Source organism: Acinonyx jubatus, chromosome X, assembly GCF_027475565.1.
Source record: "Acinonyx jubatus isolate Ajub_Pintada_27869175 chromosome X, VMU_Ajub_asm_v1.0, whole genome shotgun sequence".
Lineage (NCBI taxonomy): Eukaryota > Metazoa > Chordata > Mammalia > Carnivora > Felidae > Acinonyx > Acinonyx jubatus.
In genome coordinates this window covers 85,049,709-85,061,207 of record NC_069389.1, presented here as the reverse complement: position 1 = coordinate 85,061,207, position 11,499 = coordinate 85,049,709, and the positions used below count along the sequence as shown (strand labels likewise).

At 52.4% G+C, this 11,499-nt stretch overlaps 1 protein-coding gene across 3 annotated transcripts in view; it reads right to left on the bottom strand.

The window, feature by feature from the left end:
• FRMPD3 (FERM and PDZ domain containing 3) overlaps nt 1–11,149 on the bottom strand; it is a 79,245-nt gene extending 68,096 nt beyond the window's left edge. The window contains exon 1 of one of the 3 annotated variants that reach the window (XM_053201513.1): nt 10,464–11,149. The gene's annotated coding sequence lies outside the window, so the exon portion shown is untranslated. The remainder of the gene's footprint in view (nt 1–10,463) is intronic. The other 2 variants (XM_053201516.1, XM_053201518.1) reach the window with 2 other exon arrangements.
• Between the last annotated feature and the right edge of the window lie 350 nt (nt 11,150–11,499).

Below are 11,499 nucleotides of genomic sequence, written 5' to 3'. Positions count from 1 at the left end.
GATAACCACCATCCAAATGGCTGTGCCCACTGCATACTCTTGATATCATTGTTAGTGAATTGAACATGCACATGGCTATGGGGAGGCCTTCAGCAACTGCTTCCCCCACTTCACTCGGTTACTCGCTCTATCGTCACACCTAGACTTTGGGTGGTCATCAGATACTGCACCACCTCCCCAGTCTCCTTCGCCAACCTGCCATTTGCTCCTATCCCATTTATCCTGGCAGTTTACCTCCCATGGGACTCCCACTGCAGAAATAACTAGAGCGTCATGATCACTTATTCACTTCCCACTTGGGATTCCCTTTTCCTAGAAATCTCTTCTTCCATTCTTTGTGTTCCATTCAGGTCTCAGCTTAAATGTCACCTCCTCAGAGACGCCTTCCTGAAACCTTTCTCCTATTTACTTTCTTTTTTTTCCTTAAGTTTCTTTATTTATTTTGAGAGAGACAGAGACAGCAAGAGTCGGGGAGGGGCAGAGAGAGAGGGAGACAGAGAATCCCAAGCCAGCTCTGTACTGTCAGCATGGAGCCTGACACGCTGCTTGAACCCATGAACCCTCGAGATCATGACCTGAGCTTAACTGACTAAGCCACCCAGGCACCCCTCCCGTATTTACTTTCTTACTGTCCTTGAAGCTCCTTCTTATCTTTGTTTCCCTTCATGTCCAAATTAGAGCTCCTGGTCTACCATTATGACCATTCTCTTGCACCTGCCTTTAACTCCCTTATTTCCTTGTCCTTTGCTATTCTTGCCATGCAAAACCTCATTCCTCAATGACCTCAACCATATGCATTCTCTGTGCCTGCATCCAAGTACCTGAAGGCAGCTGGAGAAAAAAACACATGGTGGAGTCCAAGGCTTTCACTTTATATTCACGGTCTCAAACCTGGTGTGGGCCCACAGTGCTGTCTGGCCACCACTTTCTCACTCTCTAAGGTGATTATTTCATAATTCCTCCTCTTTTCTCAATCTTCTGCATCTCTCCATTGGTCCCAACATGCCTCGGCTGATGACCTTGTCCGTACGTGATTGAAGAAACACAAACCATCAAGTGAGAGCTCCTTCCCTCATCTTACCATCACTGAGTCTATACTCCACCCCGCCTACACCTGTACCCTGGATTCCTTTTCTCCTCCAATTAAAATGGAGTATGTTTCTTTTCTTCTACTAATGGCACATCTCTTCATTTATGCTCTGGTACCATCCCCTCTCATCTTCTCAAGGATTTTGCTCCTTTGGGCATTCAATCTCTTCCGTAACTCATCGATCTCTCCGCCTCTCTAGAATCATGCTAGCATGCTGATGGAAATAGCCCATCCTTAAGAGGAAAAACTGAAACCACCTCCCTCCATGCCACAGTCCTCTTACACTGTCCCTTTGTCCTGCTCCCCATCACATAAAAACTGCTCAAGAGTTTTCCACACATATTGTCTCCACTTTGACATCTTCCCCTTGCTCCTCAATCCATTATAATCTGGCTTCCACATCCATCACTCCATAGAGTTGCTCTTGTTAGGGTCATCAATGGCCTTCAAGGTCAACTCTCAGTTTTTATCTTACTCAACCTCTCACTGGCTTTGGACAGAGTTGGCCATTCCCTTGAAGTACTCTCTCTTGACTTCTGTGATGGTCTCCTGAGTCTCCAACAACCTCTCTGCCCACTTTTTTTTCTTCGTCTCTTTGGTGGGCTTCTCCTCTGCTACTGAATCACTAGATATTGCCATTCTTCCCAACTCAGTCTCAGGCCTTCCCTTCTCTGCTCTCTTTCCAGGTGGTCTCCTCAGTCCCCTGGCTTTTTAAAAAATTTTTTTTAATCTTTATTTTTTTTTGAGAGAGAGAGAGAGACAGAGTACAAGCGGTAGAGGGGCAGAGAGAGAGGGAGACACAGAATCTGAAGCAGGCTCCAGGCTCCAAGCTGTCAGCACAGAGCCCAATGTGGGGCCTGAACTCATGAACTGCGAGATCATGACCTGAACCGAAGTCAGATGCTTAACTGACTGAGCCACACAGGCGCCCCTCCTCAGTCCCCTGGCTTTAAATACAACCTGTATGCACACGATCCCAAATTTGTATTCTACTCACACCTCTTCTGTGAGCTCCCAAATTCTTATATTCCAACGATCTGTTCTGTCATCTCTGCTTTTATGTCTCACAGAGTTCTCAAACTTAACATGTCCAAAACTGAACTCAGTCTAGGCCCAGTCTAGGCCTCTCTCAGCTTTCCTCATCTCAGTACATGGCACCATCATCTCTTTAATAACTCAAGCCCCCCAGTCTAGGCCTCTCTCAGCTTTCCTCATCTCAGTACATGGTACCATCATCTCTTTAATAACTCAAGCCAGAAACCTTGGAGTCATTCTTGAGTCCTGTCCCTCCCTTTCCACCACCACTCCCCCACCCCCACCCCCAACAGCAAATCCCTTGGTAAGTCTTGGTTGCTGTTCCTTCTCAATCTGACCAACACTCTCCATCTCCACGGCTATCACCCTGTTCAAGTGACTACCATCCGTCCCCTGGATTGCTGCAGATGCCTCCGTCCTGGTCTCCCTGAGGCCACGGTTGCCCCCACTTCAGTCTGGTCTGTATAGATAATGCAAAGTCCAAATCAGATCCTGCTGCTCTCCTCCTGCTCAAAACCCTGCACATGTCTCCCACTACAAGTGAATAACATCCAAATTCTTCCTTCATGGCCTGCGAGAGACCCTGTGTGATCTCCTCCTGTCCTCCTTGCCAAACCCTTCTTAAGCTATTCTTACTCTTGCCTGGTACAATCTGGCCCCACTGGTGTTTTTTTCCATTTCTGAACACATCAAGTTCTCTACCACCTCAAGGCCCTCCCACTTGGCATTCCTTTTTCGCTTGAAAAATTCTTTTCCCATTCTCCACATGGTTGATCTTTCACCCTTCAGGTCCCCACTTAAGTATCGCCTCCTCACAGAGGCCAGAGGCCTTCCCTGAGAACTCTGCCTTGGTTATCCCCATCACTACAGCCTGTTTATTTCCCTCAGGAGTCTCATCATGATATATATTCATTTATGTGATTATTTGTCTAGAAACTCCATAAGAGTATTGACTGTGTCCCTTTTGTTCAACATGGCGTTTCTACCACCTAGTATGGTACCTGGCACATTGCAGGTGATTAATAAATATTTTCTAAATGGATTGATGGATGCCTGGGTAGGAGTGATTCTGAGGCATACAAATTATGATCCCTAGGCCACTCCATGAAATTCATTATCAAATGCCTACTGGTTCTGTCTCAGCCTGTGAAAGACAGGTTTTTGGATGGGGAGTCTGGCTGGTGGGAGAAACCCCTCAACATCTCTGGCCAAATACAAAGGTGGGGAGCAAATGGAGTGAAAGGAAAAGTATAGGAGAGCTACGATCTAAGAAGAAATGGAAGCTGGCATGGCTCCTGTCCTTTTAGGGGTATGAGGGTGAGAAATCTAACACTTATTCCTTCTCAGGAAAAGAATGTTTCTTTAAAGGACAAATAATTCTTTCAGAACGGCCAGAGGCCTGGAGGTTGGACAGGATGGCTTTGGATAGCCCTTCCCACTCCTAGCAGTCTCCTACTGGGTAGAAGATCCGGTTTTTTTTTAAGTTTATTTGAGAGAAAGCAGAAGTGGGGAGGTGCAGAGAGAGAGAGAGAGAGAGAGAGAGAGAATCCCAACCGAGCTCAGTGCTGCCAGTGAGGAGCCCGACCTGGGGCTCGAACTCATGAGCCTTGAGATCATGACCTGAGCCGAAGTCAGATGCTTAACCAACTGAACCACCCAGGCACCCTAGATCTGGTTATTTTCTGAGGGCTGCCTCCCTATTACCATCCAGTTCTTCATGGCCCTGCAACTTCCTCCTCAGCTGAGCCTGAAGAGGCATCTTCTAGAAAACCTGCTTGTGTCTGGATTCATTTTCTGGTTGTCCAAACAGTTGCTGTTCCCCAGTGGGCTGGGATGGAGAACACCTGTCACCTATTCTAGCAGGTCACAAGGAGGAAGGTAGAGAGCCAGAGGCTATCTGTCCTTCCACAAATACCTGGAAGCCTGGAGTCACCTCACAAAAGACCAATGCTCAGATGATGCCTCTGAGCAGATGCTGCAGAGGACCCTCTGGGAAGCCACCCCCCTGATCCTCCTTACTTCTCCCCTCAGGGGCTACACATCCAATAGACTCAGACATGTTGTCTAATGGGCCTAGACACGCTCCTAAACCCTTCCTTCTGGGGCTGCTAGCCCAGTGACAGATGTGAGGACTGTGCCAGATGTGAGGCTGATGCCATATGGCACTGTGGGTCACAAGGTCTGAAGCTGCTGCCACTGAGCTGTGGGAGTTAGCGAGGAGATCCTTGTATTTTAGCCCCTGCTCACTTGTCACCGGCAGAGGCAGGGAGGGCGAACAGGAGCAAGGAAATATTCACGGAAGCTTAAAGGAGGGGTCACATCACTCCAGAGAGCCCTGGGCACCCCTGATCCCACCTTCCATGTACCACACCAAGTATTTCTCGAGGGAGGCAGAGGCAGAGATCGAGCCAGAGGGGAAGAGAGAGAGGAATTGAGGGGAAGCCAGCTGAGTGGGAAAGGGGGCCAGACAGAGCTGGGGTGGGGGCATGACAAGAGGCAGAGAAAAACACAGAATTAGAGACGTGAGACAAGAGGAGGGCCTCAGAGACAGTGAAGGACAAAGGGCAGGCTTGAGGAAGATGAGGCCAACAGAGAACCCATGGCCACCAACTCCACCAACGCCACCAACTTGTATTGGCTCTTTGGGGGCCACTCCAGTGCCTCACCTGCTCTCTAAATGCCCTTGGGCCACTCCCAGCTCTGCCCTCAGTCTCCTGCAGCTGCAAAAGGGTCACATGACAATCAGAGCCTTCTGATATGGGACTTGGGGTGCTCAAGCTCTTTGGGAAGGGGCACTGTGGTTATGCCATACTGACACCACGATGGCCCTCCCCATTTCACAGATAGGGACGTGGTGAGCAAGGGCACATTTGAAACAGCCTGAGGAAGACACCTGGGGTGCCATCCTGACCTGGGTTGATCCCCCAGCGACCAGAGGCTGTATTATTCTTGGGAAAGAGAATGAGATCAAGAGGAGAAAATAGGGAGGGGAGAGAATTCTTTAAGCTGGGAGGGAATGGTCATGATGGGAAAAGTGGAGTTGGCATGGAAGGGAGCAGCAGGCCTGAATTCTTCCCCTCAGTGAACACATCTCTCGGAGGCCAGGCTGGGTTTCAGCGCTCTGGCACAGAATGCTAAGCCAGGAGAGGGTCCCTGGCCACCCAGATCTCTCTCTCTTCTTGGATCCTAGCCTCTAGTCTGCCAAGGACTGAACTGTAAACAAGGCTTGGAGGCTGGATAGGGGGAGCAGGTGTGGGCAGGAGCTGCTGGGAACATCCCAACAAGTAGCTGCCTCTAGCAGCCAAAGATCCAGGGCTCAAATAGCACCCCTCTGGGGGCTGCCTGGCAGGCTCTGGCTATACAGGGCTCCCAGCAAAGCCTCCTGAAGCCAAACAAGGGCCTACTCGGCTGGCTGGCTGTGTAGTCTCCCTCCTCTCCGTGAGGCTGTCAGGCATTGACAGCCTGGGCCACCAGCCTAGGATGCCCCCAGCTCTTGACTCTGGTCAAACAGCCGAATCTCAGAGTTGGCAGGGACCTTGGAAGTTATTTACTTCACCCTTGTCCACCCTCTGCTGACTTCCAGAAGCAGCAGGGGAAGGTTTTCTAGAGGAGGGGCCATATTTGGGCCAGTCCAGAGGGAGGGCACTGAGAGCAGGCCTGGAGACAGAAGGGAGCAGGGGGGCTATGGCAGGGGCACGGAGATAACAGCCTGAGTGAGGGAGGGGGGTGCCAGGAGAGGTTAGCTAGGAAGCGGGAAGTTGAGAGGTTTACTCTCTCTCTTCCTCTCTCTCATGTCTGGTTCTGCTGGGGCAAGAGGTCTTCTCCCCAGTGGCCCCTTGGGGAGCTTAGGAGGAGATGGGCAGGCCAGTCTAGACATTCCTGGAGAGAGAAAGGCATATCTATCCCATGGCTTTGCCTAGATGCCCATCTGCCCCCTCCTTGCCTGACACAATGCAGGTGGAACCTGAAGCTCAGGCACCATGCCCAGCAGGCACCAGGCTGACCTTTGGTGAGGGAGAAGACAGGAGCAATCCTCGGCTTCCTCCCTGTGCTCTATCTTCAAGATGTCCATCCAGGAGTACCCAGGTGGGGGCAGTGCAGAAATCAGGCCAAGAGCAACTCCACAAAAGAGGCTATGTGAGCAGAGGCCTGATAAACTCATATCACCCTGTCTGGAGGTGTCCAGAGATGCCAAATACAGCTTCAGGCCGAGACCCCTTCTCTCCTGCCTGATTGCATCTTTCGGCTGAGAGAGAAGAACAAATTATAAGGTCTTTCCTAAAGAAAAGGAAAATCCTGGGGCACCTGGGTAGCTCAGTCAGTTGAGCATCCGACTTTGGCTTGGGTCGTGATCTCACAGTTCATGAGTTTGAGCCCTGCATCAGGCTCACTGCTGTCAGCAGTCGGATCCTCTGTCCCCCTCTCTCTCTGCCCCTCCCCCACTCGTGTGTGTGTGTGTGTGTGTGTGTGTGTGTGTGTGTGTGTGTTCTCTCTCTCTCTCTCTCTCTCAAAAATAAATAAACATTAAAAAAAGAAAAGGAAGCTCTTATGGAATCAGAAAAGGGAGAGGGAGGTTGGTGAACTCTCTACCTAAGAATAAAAGCCAAGGGCAAGGGCAAGTGCTGAGTTACTATATCAGAGAGCATGAGTTAGCACGCAAACACTCTGCACCTCACCTGTGTTGTTAGCTGGTAAGGGGGTGCTGTCTGTTTCCTGGAGGTGAAGGGCAGTAAATTTGCAAACTTCTAAGGGCCTGTGGGCTTGTCTCTGGGTGGAGGTGGGGGTGCTAAGGAGATCGCACCCTACTCTCCAACCAGACTTGGGGGAGACAGAATCCTAGGGGATCCTGAGAACTTGCAGGCTCCCTCCTCAGCAACACGGATTCAACGATGGACCCCAGACTTGACTCACTAAGGTAGAAAACCAGACCCAGGCATTTTAGAAAGAACCAAGAAGTGTAAGGAAAAAAGGCGTGTGTGTGTGTGTGTGTGTGTGTGTGTGTGTGTGTGTGTGTAGCTTTTTTGCCTAACCCTCAGTTACCCAGAACATTCTATTAACCATAAAAGCCCTTCCCCAAGCATTCAAGTTTTGGCATTACAGTGTATTTGTATTTTTTTCAGTGATTAAAATCTGCAGAGCTGGGACTCGATTGTAGAATGATGCTAGTTCGCTCCTATCTCCTTGCTTGTAAGGGGAACAATAGCAGAGACCCTTGCTTGAGTCACGGGCTCCCTCCACCAGAGTTTAGATGCATTCATTCATGCATTTATTCGTATATGCAACAAAAATTTACCAAGTACCTCTTATGTGCCAGACATGGTGCTGGGTACTGGCGATATGAAGATAAAACAGGCCCCGTCTCTCCCTTTCAGAGAGGCTGTGGTCTGAGGTGGGAGCCAGGTGTGTGAACAAACATAAAACCATGTGTCACTTGGAAACACAAGGGGCAGCAGAGGATGTTATGAGAGCTCCGGAGGAGGGCCCATTCCTCACCACCCCCATGACTTCCAGCAGACGCCCCTCCCCGTCCCCCCAACTAAGCTGAGTGGTGAAGGTGAATAGGAGTCCGCAAATGGTCAAGGCGAAGGACCTTCCAGGAAAGGAATGTCAAATTTGACAGCAAACGAATAATAGGAACGGGGGAAACCTCTAGGTGTTTAAGCCTCTGCAATGAAAAGAAGAAATAATGGAACAAATTCAGGCAAAACTGAAGGGAATCTTCAATTTCTGGTTGCAGGAATGAGGGCAGAGGACTTGTGCTACCTACTGGCTCCTTTCACGTGGCCTCGGAGATGTGGCGGGGCACTCAGGGAGGCCACACTGATGACTAGGGACACACCCCAGCGCTGGGGTTACCAGCCATACATCTACGCACTGCCCAAAAGCTACACATGGAAGGCCCCCCTCTCACAACAGAGAAAGAAAAGGGAAGGGTAGCTTGCCAGCAGATGCACTGAGATGCATCCACAGTAATGGAGACCAAAGTCACAAAACTCACATGCCCTAGTATGGCCATACTGAAGAGGGCCCACTGAAGCCAGCTCTATTTATTGGGCCAGGGCCAGGGCCAGTGGTGGAGTCCCCCCGCAGGGCCACATGTGACACAGAAGAGCCCCTCCCCTTGGGACCTGGCCACATTCTGTTCACCCCACAGGGACCATCCTGGGGGTAGGAGGGCTGACTGTCAGTAGGACAGCAATAAGACTACTCAAGCGTTAGCAGTATTTCCTACTACTGAAATCCTGGCCAAGACACAAGCCCCCTCTCCTTCCCCAGAAGGTGGGAAGATGGCTTTGCTCAGCATTGCAAGCAAGGCTCTGAAAACTTTTCAGAAAATAATTCCTAGCAGAGGTACTCAGATAGAGCCATAATGTTGGATTAACAATTCCAAGCCAGCAGACCAGACACTTGTCTAATTAATAAAATTTATAAAGCAGAACAACTTCTTGATGTTGCAGGCACGGCACTTAGTACAACAACAAAACCCAAATCCACACAGAATGCCGCATGTTTTCTGGGAAGCCCTTTCTTCTACAACTTGTAAGATCCCTTTGTTCATGCAAACAGGGGCTGAGGAAAGGAGGGAATGGTGCAGAGTTCTGGGCAACTGGCTGGGGAGGGCACAGCTCAAGGGGCCCAGCTCAGGTAGGTGATGGGGGAACGTCTGCCTCTTGCACAAATCTGCCAAAGGTTAGCTCCAGCCTGGGATGTGGGCTGGAATCCCAATTCTGTGACAGGTTACTCAACCTCCAGAGTCTCAGTTCCCTCATCTGTAAAATGGGGCTCATGATAGTACCTACTTAAAAGTATCTCCGTGAAGATTAAATATGCAAAGTGAGTGCTCCATCGATAATAGCTATTAGCAATGATTATGATCTTTGTTCTATTTAGGCACTTACTAACAGGACCCACTGTCCTGTTACAGCCCACTGGGTTTGCCTTTCTCCACAGAATGTAATGAAGGTGGTTCAAATCCATTTGGACCTTGGGCTCTAACTTCCGATCTACAGAATAAATAAACTTTTTCTGTAGGGAAAACAAACCATTCTACAACTTCATTAAAGCCAATTTCTCACAACATTTCTCATGGCTAACAGTGGAGGGGGGGGTGGAGATCCCATCTCTGCTTCTCCCCTGCTGTGGGACCTTGGGCTTGTCCACCTCTCAGTTTCCATCACTTCAATTTCCTTATCTGTAAAATGGTGCTAATGTGAGGATCTACCTCACAGCTTTGTTGTGAAGATTAAATATACTACATGTGCTAGGCACACAGAAAGCCCCAAGTGAGTGCCAGCTACTGTTCTTCTTGAACACGGACTCTTACTGCTACCTAAAAGCTTGTTAGCCCAATGCTTGGCACAAAAGCAATGTGCCTACTGTGATCATCAGTGTTCTCAACAAAGAAGAGTGACTGGGGGCAGAGGAGCAGAAGGGAGATGGGGGTCTTTTCTGAGCAGGAGGCTAAGTGACTTATGAACTCAGCCATCCCCCCCTCCCCCCGCCCTTGAATTTTACACAGCTCAGGAAAAGAAAGTGACAGGTATGCCCCAGCATTTCCCGATTTGCTGAGGTTTCTACAAGTAATGCACCACCTGATAGGGTGGTCTTGTTTCTAAGTCCCGCGATGCTGCGTGAACGCTGAGACCATTCCAGGGCAGCAGGGCAGGCCAGCCAGGGCGGCTGGGCCCTGGGGAAGCTGGGGCCCGGGGTGGGGGTGTGTGCGAGGGGGTGCAGGCGTCTCGAAGCCCGGGAGCTGGGGCTCCTCGCCCAGGGTGTGGGGGATGGGCGTAGCGGGCGGCGGGGAGGGCAGGGCCTGGGCCCCAGGAGGGGTCACCTCTGTCTGCCCTCGCCAACGACTGCCTCCCGGCTTCCCGCTCTCCCTGCTCCTGCTCTCCCTCCTCGCTCCCCCCGCTCCAGCGGAAAACTTCCCGCTCACGCCGCCACTTTTCCACGGCGTCCAAACCCTCAACCCCGCGCATCTCATCTTCCAGTTCCCTCGCGGGCGGTGCGGCGAAGGGGGCCGCGGCGGCCCGACGCCCGGAATGGCTCCTTGGGGGCTCGGGGCTCCCGGCCGGGCGGACGGAGGTCGGCTCCCGACGCGCCAACTCCGTCCACCGACTGCGCCGAGGGGGCGCGCGCCCAGGCCCAGGGGCCCGTGCCCGCACCGCCCGGAGTCACTCGGAGGGGTCGGCAGCGGGGGTCCGGGGGGGCGCGGGGCAGGCGCTCGGCTGCCGACCTCCCAAATCCCCCAGACTCCAGCCTCGGCGGCCAGGTGCCCCGCTTTCTGGCCTCCTCCCAGGCGAGCCCGACCCCCGGCCGCTCGGAGCGCCGTACTTACTGTCGGAGCCCTCTCCAGGCCGGGGCTGGGCTGCTGCCCGGCCCCGGGAACCCCGTCGCCGTCTCCCCCTCGCGCTGCCCCCGGCTGTGCCCCGCGCCGACCAGAGCGACAGCGGTGTCTGTAGAAAGAGAAAGATCACGACTGCCTTAGAAACCCAGCCCCTGCTGTGACCAGAATCTTAAAAAAGGAGGCGACTGGCTCGGCCCCAGAGCCGCGGCTGAGGTGGCGAACTAGCGAGGCCGCTGGTAAACACGGCGTCTGCTGCCTCGCGCCCGCCCCACAGTCCGCCGCGGAGGAGCCCCCGCCTCCCGTCCCCCCTGGCCGGGCCCCGCGGGGGAGCCAGGGAGGGGCCGTGCGGATAATCCAGCGAGCGCTCGGTGCCGGTCCCCGGGCTTCACATCCATTCTCTCACCCCAGCATCCTCCCCAGCTGACAGAAATTAAAACCGACGTCCAGGGGAGCAAAGCAAATCATCCCAGATACGCGGGCTAAGCAGTAAGTGGTGGGGCCCGGCTTCGACCCCAGTGGGATCTCAGATTCCGCTGCTGCCAGCCTCAGGAGCCACTTCGTGCTGCTGCAAAGCAACATTTGAATACCCGCGTCTCCACCTCCCGTGTCCCCATTTCTCTGACAGCACTGGGGACGAGTGGCAACTCCAGGCCAGTTTGCTGATGAGGGTGGAGATGGGGACCTCAGGAGGCTGGATACTGACTGCAGTGCCTAGTGCCATGGAGTGGCCATCCCTCTTTACCCCAGACCATTCACCTACTATGTGCCAGGCCTTGTGGGACACACAAGAAGGTACAGAAAATTAGTCTTGGTCCAGGTGCCATACAGGAGGCAGGCACCGAGCCTGTGAGGTCTGTCTGCGTTATGCTAGAAGGATCAAAGTGGGGGGAGGTGCAGAGGCCCTAAAGGAGCTCAGAGACCCCTCCCACAGCAGAACCTCAGGGAGCCTCTGGCGGGGACACGGGGAGAGAAGAGGCTCACAGGGACAGGGTGGGGAGGGTGATCTTCCTATAGGGCTGATCTGACT